Genomic DNA, 21109 nt, shown 5'->3' with positions numbered 1-21109 from the left:
GTTATTAAAAAGAAATATAGCAGCTATTGCTTTCCAACAGTGAAACTCAGACAGCTTGGAATAGTCTTTCAAAAAAGCTTCTGGCACTAAATCAGAGAAATCATAGACTAAAATGTCCCTGAACAGAAGAATCTCTACTCCTTCCCTATGGGTCAACGTTACTTGCTAGGATAAACAGAATTTTCATTTCTTGGTTCATGTTTTAAGTATTAGTAATCTCGACCATCTCTCTTATGAGACTTATTCAAAGTAGTGTCAAATGGAACATCAGGACACTAGAGATAGTTTGCCTCATTTTATTTTTCTGTGGATTTTAGTAACATACCCTATTATTTATGTGTATGCTTCTTTTCCATGACTATGTCCTAATCAACTGCAGATTTTTGTATTCAATCATCCTTTCCAGTCATCAGCATTTTCTGTTCCTTTCTGAAACTCCCTCATTTTCTTTCTAAGCTCCCAGTAACATTCTATCCAAAACAGAGAGATCAGGCAGACTTGTATGAAAAAATTGCACTTCTGTGCTGATCCTTTGAGCCCCTAAAGCCATCCATGACACTGTGGCCCAAATGGCATATAATTTGTCATTTCAGGTTATATACAGATCCAAACAACTCCTCTACACTTTTGGTTCTAAAAGAAGTATAAAATTTATTAAGGTATGGTAATAATTTCGGGAGACACTGTTATCCTTAATCTTGTGGGAAGCATTTGAAAAACCAAGTTACTATAAATTTATTTTACGCTATTTTTCTAACTAATTCTGTGATATTTGAGAAATGGCAGTATAGATTTTTGTCTTATCTTTCTAGTTAGCATACAGAATCTCTGAATCTTTTATTCACTCTCTACCACAGTACCTAAATATGGGAGGTACTATCTAAAATCCAATGAATTTGCAAGTAGAACACTTGCTAGAGCCAATATGTGGATTGAGCTCAACATGGTATATTTCATAGTACTTATACACTAAGTACTATGGTTTGAGTGTGTCCCCCAAAGTCCACGTGTTGGAAACTTAATCCCCAAGGCCAACAGTATTGAGAGGTAGGACCTTTAAGTGGTGACTAGGTCCTGAGGGCAGTGCTCTTAGGAGTGAATTAATGTCATCATTGTAGAAGTAGGCTGCAATGACACAGCAGTGCTTCCTAATAAAAGGACGAATTCAGCCCCCTCCCTTCCTACCCTACATTTGTGTGCTCTTTTGCTCTTCTGCCTTCTACCATGAGATGATGAGCAAGAAGGGCCAAGCCACATGTGACTTTGGACTTCTCAGTCTCCAGAACTATAAATCTCTGTTTATAAATTACCCATTCTCAGATATTCTGTTACAGCAGCACAAAACGAACTAAGATCCTAAGCATATCTTTGTTAAATTAATTAAGTGGTGTTAATAAACTTGAAGGGGACATAAGGAAAATGAATGGGTCAGAAGCTGAATAAACAACTCCCACTTATAAATTTGGTAGCCTGATATTACTACCAATCGTCCCCCAAACATTATGATGTCTCATATAATTTATATCAAGCAATGCAAAAATATTCTATCTGGGAGACATTTTAATCATACCTGTGGTCTCACTCTATAGTGCATTCCCTTCTTGCTTTGTGAGAATGGTGGCCCATAAAATTTAGGAAAGAATGATAGCTTTAGTGCCAGTGTAAAGCAGAAATTGAAGCTGACCATGGGTTACTTGATAGAAAGAGATGTAGATATTCTACTTGTAGCTTTTTACTCTGAAAATTCAATAATATAAACATTAACCACTAAGTTGGTTTGAAGGCGTGCTTGCTGAAAAGCAGTCAGGAAGTGCTAAGTTTCTTGGCTCCTGGCTTCTTACAGAAGTGTTAACTGTACCAGTTTAGTTGGCTTGGCTACTCTGAGGGCAGAACGACTCTGAAAGCTTTTCTTTTCCAACAGTTTTCATCGAGATGCTGAGTGCCTGTTCAAACAAATATTTTGGAATCTTTTCAAACAGATGCTCTTTAAAAATACATAACTCAGCATATTTTAACTGAATTATTAGAAACATATGCTTAAAGCTTCATTTGAGAAAGTAAAAATATAAATTATATTTCTAAACTGAACTTTAGTTGAATCTGAAAATACTTTTAAAATTGAACAATACTACACAAAGAACAATGTTCAGAAAAAGACCTGAAACTTGGGACTTTCATTTTTTGAACACAGTTTCACATGGCTGCTTCCTATCAATGTTATTTGTCATTTGAAATGTAGTTCATCTGTGCCACACTGAAAATAAAGAAGTTATATTTGTTTTTCCTTATAAATATTTATGGTCATGCCACAGAAAAAATGCTTTTAGTATTAAGCAGAATTTATAAAATATTTTCAAATGTGATTCAAGCCTCCTACTTTCATTTAATACATTTCTTATAAATAGAAAAACCTTACTACTACCTAACACCTTTCTACCCTTCACTCCTCAAATTCCTGAAGGATTTTTGGCTTATAAATCCATCTCCACCCTTTTACTGACCTGTTATGTATGCTTCTCTGAAGTTTAATAACAATTCCATGACGCTTAAGAAGGTTTATACACAACATGAGGCCCCAAAGCAGGTAAAACTGAATTCAATATTTAAGGATATACAGACAATAAAACTATAATAAAGTCAAGAGAGTGGTCACCTCTAGAGAGGAAGGAGGATATGTTTGCTGAAGGACCCATGGAGAATTTCAGGGGTGCTGCTTATTTCTTTAACTTAGTGTTGGTTGGATGGGTATCGGCTTTATAATTATTTCCTAAATTGTATATATTTAATGTACTTTTCTGTACATGTGATGTATCATGATAAAAAGCTTTAAAAATTGATCTTAAATGAAAATTTCTTTCAAGATTTAGTAATGAGACTGAGAGGAACCCCAAGAATTTTTTGCACCATATAGAAATTTGTTGGTTATCTTGTAGCAAAGTACCTTAAACAACTGTCAATTTTAAATATGAATTATCTAGTTTCTTTCTACAAAAAAGACAAATATTCCACATTTGCTGACCTCTTCTATGACAACATGTGGATGTCAACAGTATAATACATAGGTACATGGCAGATATTAAAAACCAAGAAACAATCCCCCCACTACATACTTACACTATCTCTAACTCCCTTCAAGGTAAAGATGGTATGGGTTTTTTATTTTTGTAGTAAGACAGGGTCTCACTCTGCTGCCAGGGCTAGAGTGCAGTGGAATTAACACAGCTTACTGCAGCCTGGGCTCAAGTGATCCTCCTGCCTCTCAGCCTTCCAAGTAGCCAGGACTGTAGGCATACAACACCATGTCTAGAAATTTTTTTACCTTTTTTTTTTTTTTGGTAGAGATAGAGTATCACTGGGTTGCCCAGGCTGGTCTCAAATTCCTGGCCTTAACCTCTCATAGTGCTGAGACTACAGGTATCACCCACTGTGCCCAGCCAAGATGGTGGTGTTTTAACAGTATCTGAGAAAGGTTTTTTTAAAAAAATGTGTTATACAAAGAAAATTCTAATAATGGATGTTAGGAAATGTTTCTTTGGTTACACAGTACTATTGCTGAATATTGTGGGTCACCAATAAAAACTCATATCTGCAATTATATACACATGAATTCAAAATTTTCTAAGATTTAAATACTTCCAAATGAAGAATTTAAATGGTCTTTTAATCTATTATTAAACATAACAAAAAAATCAAAGGAATAATTATAATACTAAAGCAAATTACTCTACTACTGTCTTGGTATTTCTTTCATGTAATACAAGTATTAAAGCTAATATTTTAATTGAAAAATATTCAGAAGCATAATATATTTAAAAATCAATGAAATTAAATATTCCATATGTGGAAATTTACAGACACCAAGTATCAAATAAAACATTAATTTGAAAAAGGAGTGGAAAAAAGTAAACATTAAAAAACACTTCATGGAAATTTATGGGTTCCATATTTTAGAATTCTAAGCTGTTACTTAGCTGCAAGTAAATATCCTCATCAACAACATATAGACAAAGAACTTGACCTGAAATTAATTCTTAGGCCCATATATCTTAATTAAAGACAGATTCTGCTAAGAGTGGATTTCAAAATTCTTTCCAATGCAATTCATGCTTTCAGATTTTGGCTTTTAAAAAATCCATAAACTGAAGAGCTGCGCTGCGACCCATGATCCGCACACTCCCACCTCTGGAAGAGCTGCGCAGGACCTGTGATCGGCACTCTCCCAGACCTCTGGAAGAGCTGCATTGGGACCCGCGATCAGCACCCTCCAGGACCTTCGTAAGAGCTGTGCCCTCCCGGACCACGGTAAGAGCTGCGCGGGGACCTGCTACCCAGCCCGCCGGGCCTCCCCAAGCCCTGAACAGGAACTCCGGGAGCCGCGCAATCCCGCGTCCTTCCTCCTGTACCCTTCCTGCCTCTGCACGGAGCCCTTCTCCTGGCCAGAGACTGCTGGAGCCTTGGGCCCTCTGTGCCAAAGTCACTGGGCATCATGCACTCCCAGAACCGTGTGCACCACCCCTCGCCCTGTTGGTGGATCTGGGGGTGTCACACTCTGGGGCTGCTCTCACAACCAGAACTCTCTGGCTGCGGCAGCCCCAGAAGAGCTACACAGGATCACTCAATACAAAGGTCCAGCAACAATAGAGTGATCCCCCTGAGTTTAATCTCAGAGAGACACGACCCCTCTGAGGACGGCCAGAGGCAACAGTGAAAAACAATCACGAGACGAAATCAAAGGAAAAACTCTGGCAATATGAATAATCAGAGTAGATCAATACCCCCAAGGAACAATGGGGCAGACACAGCACAAAATCCCATGCACAATCAAATAGCTGAGATGTCAGAAATCGAATTCAGAATCTGGGTAGCAAATAAGATCGAATTAGAATTCCAAGCAGTAACCCAAAAGATGTCTCAAGAATTCAATGACCAAATGACCAAAGATTTTTGACGCATTGAGACAAGAAGTTGCAGCCCTCAAAGATCTGAGAAACACAGTAGAATCCCTCAGTAACAGAATGGAACAAGCAGAAGAAAGGATTTCTGACACTTAAGACAAAGCTTTCCAACACTCCCAAACTCTCAGAGAGGAAGAGAAATGGAGGGCAAAAACAGATCACTCTCTCAGAGAGATCTGGGATAATTCTAAGAAAAGCAATATTCGTCTTATAGGGATCCCTGAAACTGATGAAGTGGCTTCACAAGGCACAGAGAACTTTCCAGATATGCCAAGAGATTCTGAATTTCAGATAGCTGACAGTTTCAGAACTCCAGCACAACTCAACCAGAATAAGACATCCCCCAGACACATCATAATCAATTCCACTAAAATTAATATGAAGGAGAAAATTCTGAAAGCAGCCAGACGAAAGAAAACCATTACCTACAAGGGGAAGAATATTAGAATAACTGCAGATCTCTCTGCTGAAACCTTTCAAGCTAGAAGAGGAAGGTTATTGACTTCTAATCTCCTAAAACAAAGTAACTTTCAACCTAGGATCCTGTACCCAGCTAAACTGACTTTCATTTATGATGGAGAAATTAAATACTTTAATGACATTCACATGTTGAAGAAATTTGCCACAACTAAACCAACTCTCCAGGATATTCTCAGACCTATCCTCCATAAAGACCAATGTAATCCTCCACCACAAAAGTAAACCCACCGAGAAAATTCTGATCAAATTCCAACTTCCACAGTTGCAAAAGGATTAAAAATGTCCACTGGACTCTTGAAAGGCTTATCAATATTCTCAATTAATGTGAATGGTTTAAATTGTCCTCTAAAGAGGCACAGGTTGGCTGACTGGATACAAAAACTCAAGCCAGATATCTGCTGCATACAAGAATCTCATCTTACATTAAAAGACAAATATAGACTCAAGGTGAAGGAATGGTCATCTATACTCCAGGCAAATGGAAAGCAGAAAAAAGCAGGTGTTGCAATCCTATTTGCAGATGCAATAGGCTTTAAACCAACCAAAATAAGGCAGGATAAGGATGGACACTTCATTATTTGTTAAAGCTAATACTCAATATGATGAGATTTCAATTATTAATATTTATGCACCCAACCAGAACACACCTCAATTTATAAGAGAAACTCTAACAGACATGAGCAACTTGATTTCCTCCAGTTCCATAGTAGTTGGAGATTTTAACACACCTTTAGCAGTACTGGATAGATCCTCCAAAAAGAAGCTAAGCAAAGAAATCTTAAACTTAACCATTCGACATATGGACTTAACAGACATCTACAGGACATTTCATCCCAACAAAACTGAATATACATTCTTCTCATCAGCCCACGGAACAAACTCCAAAATCGACCACATCCTGGGCCAAAAATCTAACCTCAGCAAATTTAAAAAAATAGAAATTATTCCTTGCATCTTCTCAGACCATCATGGAATAAAAGTTGAACTCAATAACAACAGGAATCTGCGTACCTATACAAGAACGTGGAAGCTAAATAACCTTATGCTGAAGGATACATGGGTTATAGACGAGATTAAGAAGGAAATCAACGAATTTTTGGAAGAAAACAACAATGAAGACACGAATTACCAGAACCTTTGGGATACTGCAAAGGCAGTCCTAAGAGGGAAATTTATAGCACTGCAAGCCTTCCTCAAGAAAACGGAAAGAGAGGAAGTTAATAACTTAATGGGACATCTCAAGCAACTGGAGAAGGAAGAACATTCCAACCCCAAACCCAGCTCAAGAAAATAAATAACCAAAATTAGAGCAGAATTAAATGAAATTGAAAACAAAATAATTATACACAGATCAATAAATCAAAAAGTTGGTTTTTTGAAAAGGTCAACAAAATAAACTTTTGGCCAACTTAACCAGGAAAAAAAGAGTAAAATCTCTAATTTCATCAATTAGAAATGGTAAAGATGAACTAACAATAGACCCCTCAGAAATTCAAAAAATCCTTAATGAATATTACAAGAAACTCTACTCTCATAAATATGAAAATCTGAAAGAAATGGACCAATATTTGGAAGTACGCCACCTACCAAGACTTAGCCAGAATGAAGTGGAAATGTTGAACAGGCCTATATCAAGTTCTGAAATAGCATCAACCATACGAAATCTCCCTAAAAAGAAAAGCCCAGGACCAGATGGCTTTAAGTCAGAATTCTCCCAAACCTTTAAAGAAGAACTAGTACCTATATTACTAAACCTTTTCCAAAATATAGAAAAAGAAGGAATACTACCCAACACATTCTACGAAGCAAACATCACCTTGATCCCTAAACCAGGGAAAGACTCAACAAGAAAAGAAAATCACTAATGAATATTGATGCAAAAATACTCAATGAGATCCTAACAAACAGAATCCAAAAGCACATCAAAAAAATTATACACCATGACCAAGTGGGATTTATCCCAGGGTCTCAAGGCTGGTTCAATGTACGTAAATCTATAAATGTAATTCAGCACATAAACAAACTAAAAAATAAAGACCATATGATTCTCTCAATTGATGCAGAAAAAGCTTTTGATAATATTCAGCATCCCTTCATGATCAGAACACTTAAGAAAATTGGTATAGAAGGGACATTTCTTAAACTAATAGAGGCTATCTACAGCAAACCCACAGCCAATATCGTATTGAATGGAGTTAAATTGAAATCATTTCCACTTAGATCAGGAACCAGGCAATGTTGCCCATTGTCTCCATTGCTCTTTAACATTCTAATGGAAGTTTTAGCCATTGCAATTAGGGAAGAAAAGGCGATCAAGGGTATCCACATAGGGTCAGAAGATGTGACCCTTTCACTCTTTGCAGATGACATGATCGTATATATGGAAAACACTAGGGATTCTACTACAAAACTTTTAGAAGTGATCAAGGAATACAGCAATGTCTCAGGCTACAAAATCAACACCCATAAATCTGTAGCCTTTATATATACCAACAATAGCCAAGCCGAAAAAACAGTCAAGGACTCTATTCCTTTCATAGTAGTGCCAAAGAAGATGAAATATTTGGGAGTTTATCTAATAAAGGACATGAAAGATCTCTATAAAGAGAACTATGAAACTTTAAGAAAAGAAATAGCTGAAGATGTTAACAAATGGAAAAACATATCATGCTTATGCTGGGAAGAATCAACATTGTTAAAATGTCTATACTACCCAAAGCAAAATATAATTTTAATGCAATTCCTATCAAAGCTCCATTGTCATATTTTAAAGATCTTGAAGAAATAATACTTCCTTTTATATGGAATCAGAAAAAACCTGGAATAGCCAAAACAATACTCAGAAATAAAAACAAAGGAGGAGGAATCATGCTACCAGACCTGAGACTGTTCTATAAATCGATAGTGATCAAAAACAGCATGGTACTGGCACAAAAACAGAGAAGTAGATGTCTGGAACAGAATAGAGAACCAAGAGATGAATTCAGCTACTTATCGTTATTTGATCTTTGACAAGCCAATTAAAAACATTCAGTGGGAAAAAGATTCCCCATTTAACAAATGGTGCTGGGTGAACTGGCTGGTGATCTGTAAAAGACTGAAACTGGACCCACACCTTTCACCATTAACTAAGATAGACTCTCACTGGATAAAAGATTTAAACTTAAGACATGAAACTATAAAAATACTTGAAGAAAGTGCAGGGAAAACTCTTGAAGGAATTGGCCTGGGTGAATATTTTATGAGGAGGACTCCCCAGGCAACTGAAGCAGTATCAAAAATACATTACTGGGACCTGATCAAACTAAAAAGCTTCTGCACAGCCAAGAACATAGTAAGCAAAGCAAGTAGACAGCCCTCAGAATGGGAGAAAATATTTGGAGGTTATACCTCCGATAAAGGTTTAATAGCCAGAATCAACAGAGAACTCAAACGTAGGAGCAAGAAAAGAACAAGTGATCCCATCTCAGGGTGGGCAGGGGACTTGAAGAGAAACTTCTCTAAAGAAGACAGACACATGATCTACAGACACATGACAAAAAGCTCATCATCCTTAATTATCAGAGAAATGCAAATCAAAACTACTTTGAGATATCACCTAACCCCAGTAAGAGTAGCCCACATAACAAAATCCCAAAACCAGAGATTTACACTTCTACACTGCTGGTGAGAATGCACACTAATACTTTCCTTTTGGAAGGATGTTTGGAGAACAGAGATCTAAAAATACACCTGCCATTTGATCCTATAATTCCTTTACTAGGTAAATACCCAGAAGACCAAAAATCACAATATAACAAAGACAAAGAACAAAGAATGTTCATTGCAGCCCAATTCATAATTGCTAAGTCATGGAAGAAGCCCAAGTGCCCATGGACCCACAAATGGACTAGCAAATTGTGGTACATGTATACCATGGAATAGTATGCAGCCTTAAAGAAAGATGGAGACTTTACCTCTTTCATGTTTACATGGATGGAGCTGGAACATATTCTTCTTAGCAAAGTATCTCAAGAATGGAAGAAAGAGTATCCAATGTACTCCGCCCTACTATGAAGCTAATTTATAGCTTTCATATGAAGGCTATAACCCAACTATAGCACAAGAATATGGGGAAAGGGCCAAGGGAGGGGAATGAAGGGGGGAAGTCAGGGTGGAGTGAGGGTAATGGGTGGGGCCACACCTACGGTGCATCTTAGAATGGGTACAGGCGAAACCTACTAAATGCAGAATACAAATGTCTACATACAATAATTAAGAAAATGCCATGAAGGCTACGTTGAACAGTTTGATGAGAATATTTCAGATTGTATATGAAACCAGGACATTGTACCCCTTGATTGCACAAATGTACACAGCTATGATTTAACAATAAAAAAATAAATTAAAAAAATCCATAACTTATGTCTTAATTCTATTGTGCTGAGGTAAATAATCTTTTATGGCTACAAAATGACCAGTAACAGAAATGCAAGGTTTCAGAGGTTTTAATATCAGTACCACAATGGGGCTTAAAGAGTTACATAAACACCCAGGAACACTTCAGTCAGTTTAAGATGCTTCAGTTTTTCTCATGGTTAACGTAAGCTGGAATACTACCACTCTGTCTCATCTTTTACCTAGAAAGAGTGCTTCCAAAAGGACATAGTGAACAACATTAAACAAAGGACGATTAGGAATATGGGAAAAATTCCCAACAGGGCACACTGCTCCCCATAGCTTTTCCTTTTATCTACTTATGAGAATGCCAAAATAAAGCACAAAAAGTATTAATTTATGTAAGTGCAATAACTTAACAGATATTATTAACCTAATATTTTGAACTAAAGGGCTTGCCTTAATTATAAATGAAGAGTAGGGTTCAGGCTGCAATACCATGCCAATTTTTATTCTCCTTCTTACACAAATCTACCAAAAGAATTTCTGGAAAAGGAATAAAATTTCCAGTTTCGTAACCTAGTAATTCCCCATAAGAAAAAAAAGTGGGAAATAAGAAAAATGCCAGGGTAACATTTTAACTAAAGTTTCTTTTTCTTAAAAACTAGAAAGACAACAAAAGAAGGTAAAGAAGTTAGTAAATATATTTGTAGTATATTGAGATACATCTTATTTTTAATACCGATTCTTCAGATGAATACCAAAATTGCTTTCTTAATTCTCTTAATTAAAAAACCCCTGCATTAGCTCAGCGCCTGTAGCTCAGGGAGTAGGGCGCTGGCCACATACACCAAAGCTGGCAGGTTTGAGCCCGGCCTGGGCTAAACAACAACTGCAACAAAAAAATAATGGGGTGTTATGGCAGGTGCCTGTAGTCCCAGCTACTTGGGAGGCTGAGGCAAGAGAATCACTTAAGCCCAGGAGTTTCAGGTTGCTGTGAGCTGTGACGTCATTGTACTCCCTACTGAGGGCTACATATTGAGACTCTATCTCAAAAAAACAACAACAACAACAAAACCGCATCTACTCTATAAACAAATCACCAAAGAAAGAGAGCCTCTTATTCCTCTCCACTGTGTACCCTCCAAAATGTAGGTGTTGCCAACACGATGATACTAAGAGGCAGGGCCTATAGGAAGTGATTAAGCCATGAGGGCTTGTTTCTCATTAAGGAATTAAGGCCCTTATAAAAAAGGCTCCACACAGCATTTGGCTAGCTTCCTCTTCTGCTGCTTAGACCTCACCAGGCCAAATGCCAGTGCCTTGATCTAGGACTCCCCAGCCTCTAGAACTATGAGAAATACATTTCTGTTTTTTATAAGTTAAACAGTCTCAGGTATTCTATTACAGCATCACAAAACAGACTAAGACACTTAGAAAAGGGATTCTATACACCAAGCCTTAGAAATATGCATCATAGCTCTCAAAAAAGGCAGATGGACTATGGCACTGGACCCCAACCTATTGGGCTCCAGGGACCAGTTGTAATGGAAGACAGTTTTTCCACGGTGGGAGGATGGAGAGCAGCTGTAAATATAGATGAAGCTTTCTTTGATGACCCTGCTGCTCACCTCCTGCTGTGTGGCCTGGATCCTAACACGGCCAGGGATTGGGACCACAGGACTAGAGAACTGCTTTACCACTAGCAACAAATGGCTGACACAAATCAGTCATTCAGGTGATGATGGCCAAAGTTTCAATTTAGATGCCAAATACTGTAGTAGCCTGACCAGAACCCACTGCCAGTTGCATGGCATGTCATTCAACAGACCAGTCCCAGAATACCAGAACAGACATATAAAGGCAATAGTCCAAAATAAAACCTGCCCTGCCAATTGGCTCAAATCTAACTTTTACATATAGGAAAATTTTACAAACAAAATATGAGACATATTTTAGAAAAAAAAAAGAAAAAAGTAATGTTAGAAAGGGCATGTTAAAATACTTCACATCTTGCTGGTTAAACAAAGTTGGCACAACCTTTTTAGAAAGCAATTTGGCTGTATGTATCAAGAGGTTTAACTATGTTTATATTCTTTATTCTAATAATTATACTTTTGAGACTGTATATAAAGAGATCAAAATGTAGCATAAAATTATGTAGAAAGCTGCTAATCACAGCCTTTTAAAAATAATTAATGCTAGGTACAGTAGCTTGTACCTGTAATACCAGTTACTTAAGAGGCTGAGGCAGGGGGATGCTTGAGGCCAGGAGTTTGAGAACAGCCTGGGCAATTTAGCAGGCTGTCTCTTAAAAAATAAATAAATAAAATAATTAAAATTGTAAACAGCTTAATATTCAAATATATTAAATTATGTACATTTAAATAATATATATTTACTCAGATGATGTTTAGAAAGAACTCCTAATATGGAAAAGGCTTATAACATTTTCTTTTTTTGGTATTTCAGCAATCTTTAAGAACAATTTTTACTGTAAAACTTTTTACTACCCTTTGAAACCCAGTACTTTCCCCTTATCTATCACTCTTAGCTTTAATCTTTATCCCCTAGGGTTTATAGCAATTAAAATCTTTGGAAGATCTTTCCACAGGACTCTAGGTTTGCTTCAGGGTTTAGGGAGAGGCTAGAGATTGTTGCCTAAGGAGCCATTTTGATCAAAACATTTTTATTAGAAGTAATTGTGACTGTGGAATGAAATTACGGTGAGTGGGCCTTACTTGTTAACTTTCCCAGAAACAAGTGGTATCCCTGTAAGTCACAGTGGTAGGAAATAGCAGTCTCCATAATTGCTTATACTTGAATCCTTTCTTGCAGACCAGGGCTCAGTCACCTATGGACCAATGGGACAAATCTGGGCTCAGTCTGTTTCCACATATAAAGTTTTACTGGAACACAGCCAGGTCCATGCACTTAGGTTTGGTGTCTGGCTACTTTCACCACACAATGGCAAAGTTGAGTCCATGTGTCCACAAAGCCTAAAATATTTACTGTCTTGTCTTTTATAGAAAATATTTGCCAACTTCTAGACCACTGAAGGTCCCCTCAGGGACTTAGAGCTGGAGGAGAGGCTTCTACTCTGCTTCTTGGGCAAAGTGGATAAATGGGGAGGAGATTATAATGCCCTTACCTCATCTATGTCAGGGAGCAGCTGAAGAGGGTTTCCCTTTAGAAATGTTTAGAACCAGGAATCCCAAGGCCTCTTTATCCCTTGCAAAATCTCATATTTAAATGAGACAGACATATAAAGGCAATAGTCCAAAATAAAACCTGCCCTGCCAAATTTAAAAAAACCAAACAAAAAGAAAATTAACCTCAGCTCAACTACTACAACATATCTTCTTACACAGGGCAGGACCTGTACAGAAACCCTCCCAAAGCACCTAACCATCAGTTCTAAAAATGACCTTGTTCCACTCCCAGTTGGGCTCAGCCAAAACCTACAGCATAGTCGCTCACCGGGTGATCCTATGGGGTGCTTAGTAACGCGTACTACTAGTTGTTCAGGATGGTCGGAAAGAGTTCATATTGCTTTTGGAAAGTCAATTTGAGACAGGAGCAATCCTAGATTTACCTTAATCCTGTTTGGAGGACTGAACAAGTTAAAGCTAGGCCTCAGTCCCTGCAACAAGGCTGCTCTATTTCAAATTTACTCCTATTTCTCAGCTGTAGTCCTTTGGGCTTCCAACCTAAAGTTTATGGAAAGCCTATTCTTACTTAGTGGGCTCTAGATTCCAATGTTTCATTCTTGTCTATAAGGCTGTCAAAAGCTCTGCTTAAGGTTCACACATAGTGTAGCATGTCAGTACTTCAGCACCGAAGTTAATAACCTAGACCTGGCAGCCACTCTTGAGGAAATGCTGGTGTCTCCTTTCTGGCTTTCTATCTTCTTCCTGCTCTAGGCCTCAAGTCTTTGTTGTTTTAGTAGTTTTCCCATGTCTCCGACCAGATTTCTTCATTTTTTTAGAGAAAATCAGTATTTATTAGGGCATACTTTTTCCTTCCTTTATTTTATTTTTAATTATTATGGGTACATTAGAACCCATAGTGTGTATCTTCGAGTGCAGTTTTAAAAACATTTTTTCAACTTTTCTAGTTATTCTCAACAACTTGGTCAGTCCAAATTCTTTAATTTGTCATTTGCAGAGTTGTGCCACCATCACTACATATCATCCACTCTAGAGCACTTTTACCATCACCAAAAGATCCCCAGACCCAATTTTCTCCTCTCCCTATCCCCTGGCCACCATTGATCTACTCTCTGTCTTCATGGCTTTACGTAATCTAGCCATGTCATATAAATGGAATGATATAATATGTGATCTTTTTTGAGTGGCTTCTTTTATACAGCATGTTTTCAAGGTTCATATTGTAGCATGTCAGTACTTCATTTTTTAAATCGTCAAATAATAGTTCAGTGTATGGATACATATATCACACTTTGATTGACATTTGGAAGGCAGCTATACTCACCACTATACCATCAATGCACTCAATTGATGGATATTTGGGTGGTTTATACTTTTGGTCTTTACAAATATGATGAACATGTACTCACAAGTATTTGTGTAAATGTCTGCTTGGATAGATACCTAGGAGCAAGTTGCTAGGTCATATGATAACTTTGTTTAGTCCCTCAAAAGAGAGACTGTCAAACTGTTCTCAAAAAATGGATGAACCTTGCTTCCATTCACCAGCAATGTGTGAACAAAGGCCATGTCCTCTTTTTAAGCAATTAATACCCCATTTACCAGCCTTAATAAAATAGAGAATACATGTATGTATAGACATTTTTTAAAATAAAATAATTCTTACCATGAGAGAAATAAAATGAAAGTAACTTACAATAAAATTATATGTTTTTTTTCTTTTTTGGATACAGAGTCTCACTATGTCACCCTCGGCAGAATGCTATGGCGTCATAGCTCACAGCAACCTCAAACTGTTGGGCTTAAGCGATTCTCTTGCCTCCAGCCTCCCAAGTAGCTCAGACTATAGGCACCTGCCACAATGCTTGGCTATTTTTTTGTTACAGTTGTCATTGTTGTTTGGCAGGTCCTGGGCCAGTTTTGAATCTGTCAGTCCCAAACCTGCCAGCCCCAGTGTATGTGGCTGGTACCCTAGCTGCTGAGCTACAGGTGCTGAGCCAAAATTACATGTATTTTAATATGTAGATTCTCAAGCATAGCTATTCTCAAAGATATAAGAAAGAAGACTAATGCTTGCCTCTATTTGTAATAAATAAGCCAGGATTTAAGAAGCCATTCTATATATGAAGTATAGGTAAATGAAACAGAGTATTGGTAGGCATAAATAAAAACTAGTATTAGAAAAAAAAAAAAACCCAGTGTTTGTGGGAGGCGCCTGTGGCTCAGCCGGTAAGGCGCCGGCCCCATATACCGAGGGTGGCGGGTTCAAACCCGGCTCCGGCCAAACTGCAACCAAAAAATAGCTGGGCGTTGTGGCGGGCACCTGTAGTCCCAGCTACTCGGGAGGCTGAGGCAGGAGAATCGCTTAAGCCCAGGAGTTGGAGGTTGCTGTGAGCTGTGTGAGGCCACAGCACTCCACCGAGGGCCATAAAGTGAGACTCTGTCTCTACAAAAAAAAAAAAAAACCCAGTGTTTGAATAAATGAAAAAGAAAAATAACCTTAAGAAGTAGTGATAACATGCCAATAAAACTAGAAAGTACTGAAGTAGAAAAAATTAAGAAACTTGATGTTCTTGCAAACGAGCTGGGCCTTTTTGTAAGTATAGCACCAAAATAATTCCCAATACTATTTTATGGAAAATATATTTCTTAATTTAAAATGTTGAAGCATTCATTTATCTGTTAATATTTAAAATACCTTTGAAACCATAACTTGGGACAAGGGAATAGAGAACAGATTGGAAGAAGAAATATCAATGTAAGAACCCCTGGAACAATTTGGGACAATTTCAGAATAAGACACCCCAAAAAAACAAAACAAAACAAACAAACCCAGGCAAGCCAAAGACACATAATCTCGTTATGCGATTTTTAATAACAAGAATTCCATATCGCTGGACATTAACAAGATCCTGCATTTCATGTGCCTCCACTAATTCAACAACTATTTGGCTTTAAGTCTGTTAAAAGAAGTCTCAAATCTCTTGTTATATACTTGCCATTGGTTTCATTGCTTTTCAGTACTATTACATTATTGCACTAAAACCTTTTTGACTAAATATATATTTGGATATATTATAATATTGATCAGAGAATGATGCTAGCCCAATGCTTTATACCCTTTCCTCCCGACAAAACACACTTTTGACTTGGCCCTAATGCTCTAGGCAAACCCAACTAAGCTACCATTTTCTTCAGGATTCTCCAAATACATATGGCCTTGGACTTACTTATGCTTCAAGAGGACAATCATGGCCATCAAGTTGGAGATGCCTTAAAACTAAATGCATACTTTGTTAGACTGGGACCTTATTTCCAGTCTTACTGGAAACCTTTTATCCTCTTCAATTCTTTTTTCTCTATATTTTTCTTTCTTCTTTTCTCTCTCCTAAGACCACATGCACCAACAACAGTCAGTTTAGGCTGCTTTACAATGACAGTATTAGTGACAGGTGAATGTGAAGGGCCAGTTACAGAGGCACAGACTATAAGACATTATAAGAAAGACGGTGCCATAGCATACCTAATGCGTTTAAGGACACTAGAACTGCTGTCTATTCTAAATACTCACCTCTACTCCAATGGCTTATCAGAGCACTTGAAATGTTATCTATTAGAAAAACCTTGACCTTTTAGGTTAGGATTTTGTATTTTCAGGATAGCCACAGAAAGGTATTAGATTCGGTTTCTGACACATCAGATTGTTTTCCTTTATAATACCAAGGTAACAACCGAGCGCTGGCAGGAATAGGACCAATGAGCACTGGTAAATAAAGGGCAGAAGAAAAGTATGGTTTACAAGGTATTGCCTAGGGAGTTAAATCTGAACAAATTCTTGCCCTGGGTAACACTGGACAAACAAAGGAGAATATGAAAGCCCTAGGACCTGAGACAATAGAAGAGGAAACAGTGGTAGAGGAAGATTTAAAAAAAAAAACAAAAAACAAAGCTCAAAACCAAATTAACCACTGTCACAATTTGGTTGTAGGCTGACTGGGATGGTCAAGTCCCCCAGGGCATAGTCGGTTAACAGAAAGTCTGAGAAAAGCAGGAAAATAATCTCTTAGACCTGTAATTACTAACAGAATATATTAAATATATCAACATAAGATACTTCTAAACCTTTCTGTCTCACCATCCCAAACCAAGTGGAAAATTGATAGGGTGTACAGAGCAAAAACTAAGCCGTATAGTTGGAAAAGCTCCCCAAATGATTCAAATGATTATGACATGAATACTTTCCCTATAATGCCATGCTCCTGCCTCCACCTGTTTAGTTGGAACCCCAGTTCTATCAAAATGATAAGCAAGTCCAGCATGTTATCTTTTAGTCCAAAGCAGTTATTAAAATTCTTACATGTGAACTAATACATGATTTTGATTGCCACCTAGTGGAAGAGATTGAAAACCACAAGCTAATATGAGGACCAGTAATTCAAAAGTGTAATATGTTTTTTGTACTATGAGAGCCAAAGAAGTTTCCTAAAGTATAGTGATATGTAAGGTGATTCTAGGTGGCACAGGATGAACACATTTTAAGTAGTTGGTATTTACTGCAATGCATATTAGAAAAAAGTATAAACCACACTTCAAATTCACCATTTCACAAATAGGTGAAGATAAAGCTAAATTAACCCTAATTTTAAAAAGTAAATAGAGTTTAAGAAATATTAAATTATAACATTACACAAGTGATACTGATATATAAACAAAATGATAAGCCAACTCTAAAATGAAATTTTGGAAATAGTTGTCTAAGCTGGTTCTTCTAATGGAAAATACTTTTTTCTTAGTGTATATGAATTTTAAAGTAATCCATATTTTAACAGAAATAACAATGTTTTATGGTACTCACACTTTTTTCTCATGAAATAGTTTCTGTTTTCTTCCATAGAATTTATTTCACACGAAAATCAACATTCAGCATCACTAGGTTCCTATATTTGCCTTTCTCAAAACATGCTTACCTAGGTAGTTATGCCATTATTATAAAGAGTTGATTCCCTCTTACTTTGACAAGTTTTGTTATAGAAAATGTATTTCCATTTAATCTACCAAGCTAAAGAAATTTTCAGAGGACTGTTTGAACTCCTGCCAACTTACTGTACTGGAAGACACTTTTATGACCTATGTTCTATTGTCACAGTGGTCAATTATTTATCATAGAATTTAGAGGTTTCAAGAAATCCTGAGCAGTCACCATTCATTAGTGCTTATATTTACTGATGTTGAAATATATAAGTGAGAATCAAAATATTCATTTCATTATCTTTTCTGATGGCCAAAATAAACAAAAATTATCAATTTCTAACGTGATAAACTCCAATGCTACCTCTAGCTACATACATTTAAGTTGGATGTGGTGGCTCACAACTATAATTCTGGTACTGTGGGGGCCAAGGTGGGAGGATCTGTTGAGTTCAGGAGTTCCAGACTATCATGAGTCACAGCTAGACCTCAGCTCTATCAGAAATAGAAAAATCAGTCAGCTGTGGTACCACACTCCAGCTACTGAGGAGGCTGAGGCAGAAGAATTGCTTAAGCTCAGTTGCTGTGAGCTATGATGACACCACTGTACTATATCCAGGGCAACAGAGCAGGACTCTGTCTCTAAATAAATAAACAAACAAATAAATAAATAAACCTCACATATACATTAAACATTTCTAAATAAGTATGTATCTAATTATAATCTAAAACACATTTTAATCACTGTTAATAGGTGGCAATATGATATTAGTTATTCCTGGTGATATAACAGGGGTAACTGCTATCCCTGGTTATTTCAGACGAACCATTTAATGACCACGCGTCTTACATGAGTCATGTTAAAAAACCTTCTGTGACACCTTCTGGTAAGATCAGGAAAGTGCAAGCATCAGAACAAAATGGCAGTCATTCGGAAGAAAACCTTTTCAAGAAATGTTAGATCATTAAGGTTCTTAATGGCACAAAGGATAATTTCAGGGTGGTAAAAAAACACCTATTTTGAAGTCTCTGAGTCAAAAAGCGATTCAGAAGAATCAGATGCTAATGTAAGGAATTAATAATAACTGATATAATTTGAATTTTCCTTCTTATAATTGCACAAGAAATATATGATAAAATATCCAGTAAGTCCAAGAGTTCAGTAAATACAAACAAAAATTCTAAGTTTGAAGAGATTTTGCATCAGAAGTACTGGTGGCGGGGGGCGGAGACAAGATGGCTGAATGAAGCCAGCTTTCCACAGAGGCTCCTGTCCAGAAGGAGAGTTAAAGGACAGAAATTTAGCAAGTAACCTGGTGGATTAGAGCTGCACCAAGAGAGAAGGTTGAAGAACATACATCAACTCCACTGAGGCGAGCTGCGACCTCAAGGATGCAAACAAAAGGTATAAAATCCATCACCAAGCAGATGGGATCCCCTCCCCCATGAGAACAGCTCAGCGTGCCGCACAAACAAACGAGCAGAGTTCAAAGGTCCTCCCACTACACTCCACGGGAGAGACCCTCTAAAAAACTGGACCTACCTCCCCTACTAGGGTGCCGTGGTGTTCTCCTGCCAGGCATAAAACTGTATGAAACTGTATATATTCTCTACCTGCAATTTTGAGCTCCCAGCACTCCCCTCCACTCTCACTCTGAGGTCTGGAGGCCTGTCCCCCAGGAGTCCAGATTCTTGGGTGATTTCTTGAGGGGTGTGGACAGGGACTGGACTGCAGCTGGTCAGTGCTGATTTTGCAGCACGAGAGTGAGGAGAGGACGGTCGGCTGAGAGGGAATGATGCTAGAGTGGCAGTGCCCTGAGGCGCATAGCAGCAGCCGTTTTTGGCAACAATAGGGCTCACCCCCGGATATTCCGAAGTCACACCCCCTGTCTCTCTGAGCAACCAGAGGAAACTGGGCATCTTTTCAGGTGGCACCCACCACGGAACAGATCTGGGACGGAAACACAGGCCCCGTGAATAAAGGGTTTGCCTGAGGCGGTACTGGCCTGGGTAGAGCGCAGGGACTAGAAAACGCACACGCAGAGCTGGGAGATTCCCAGGGCGGGGCAGACCGAGAGGACCGCTTTACCGAGCCTAAGACTCACCCGGCCCTCAGGGGATCGTCAGCCTATAGATAAAGGAAGGCAGGAGGCTAGAACTGACACCTAACTGTGCTGCGAGTACAAACCTACAGGAGCAAAGACAGGGCCTGAGGCGCAGGTTCTAGGAACTCAAAACAACTTCTCTTCTGCAGGGGAATTTAACAGGGACAGAAACAAATTCCCACAAAGCTGTTCTGTTCTGTTCTGATGTTACTGATGTTCAGTAACATCAATCAGGGGCGGGGCTGGAACTGAGTGAACAACCCCCAGCCTCCATCAAGCGCCCAAGGTTGTTAGGCCTCACCTCCCCCCTGCTGGATAGAGGCAGAGAGCAGCGGCCTGGCTGAGCAGACACAGATTCAGGCAGGTGCAAACCCCTGAGGCAGAATCAGCGGAAAAACTCTGGTAACATGAATAACCAGAATAGATCAACCCCACCACCACCCAAGGAAAGATATGGAAGATGTAACTGAAGATCCCATTCATACACAGCTGGCTGAGATGTCAGAAGTCAAATTCAGAATTTGGATTGCAAACAAGATTAATAGAATGGAAGAAAATTTGAAATTAGAAATTCGAGGAGCTATTCAAAAGTCAGAATTAGAAATTCGAGGAGAAATTCAAAAGTTGCCTAAGAATTTAATGAATTTAAAGACAAAACCACCAAAGATTCTGACACACTGAAGCAAGAATTTGCAGCCCTCAAAGATCTGAAAAATACAGTAGAATCCCTCAGTAACAGATACAGTAGAATCCCTCAGTAACAGAGTGGAGCAAGCAGAAGAAAGGATTTCTGACATTGAAGACAAAGCTTTTGAATGCTCCAAAACTCTCAAAGAGGAAGAGAAATAGAGAGCAAAAATGAATCAGTCTCTCAGAGAGCTCTGGGATAATTCAAAGAAGGTGAACATCCGCCTCATTGGAATCACTAAAAGTGATGAAGTGGCTTCACAAGGCACAAAGGCTCTTCTCCATGAAATTATGAAAGAGAATTTTCCAGACATGCCAAGAGATTCTGAAATTCAGATAGTACACAATTTCAGAACCCCAGCACGAC

The 21109-nt window shown here is 38.1% G+C and overlaps 1 protein-coding gene across 6 annotated transcripts in view; it reads right to left on the bottom strand.

The window, feature by feature from the left end:
- Positions 1-21109, bottom strand: part of SLC38A9 (solute carrier family 38 member 9) — a 96046-nt gene that overhangs the window by 50648 nt on the left and 24289 nt on the right. The window lies entirely within an intron of this gene.

Source organism: Nycticebus coucang, chromosome 1 (assembly GCF_027406575.1).
Source record: "Nycticebus coucang isolate mNycCou1 chromosome 1, mNycCou1.pri, whole genome shotgun sequence".
NCBI classification, from domain to species: domain Eukaryota; kingdom Metazoa; phylum Chordata; class Mammalia; order Primates; family Lorisidae; genus Nycticebus; species Nycticebus coucang.
Note: the sequence above shows the minus strand (reverse complement) of the source record. Positions and strands in the feature narration are given on the sequence as shown.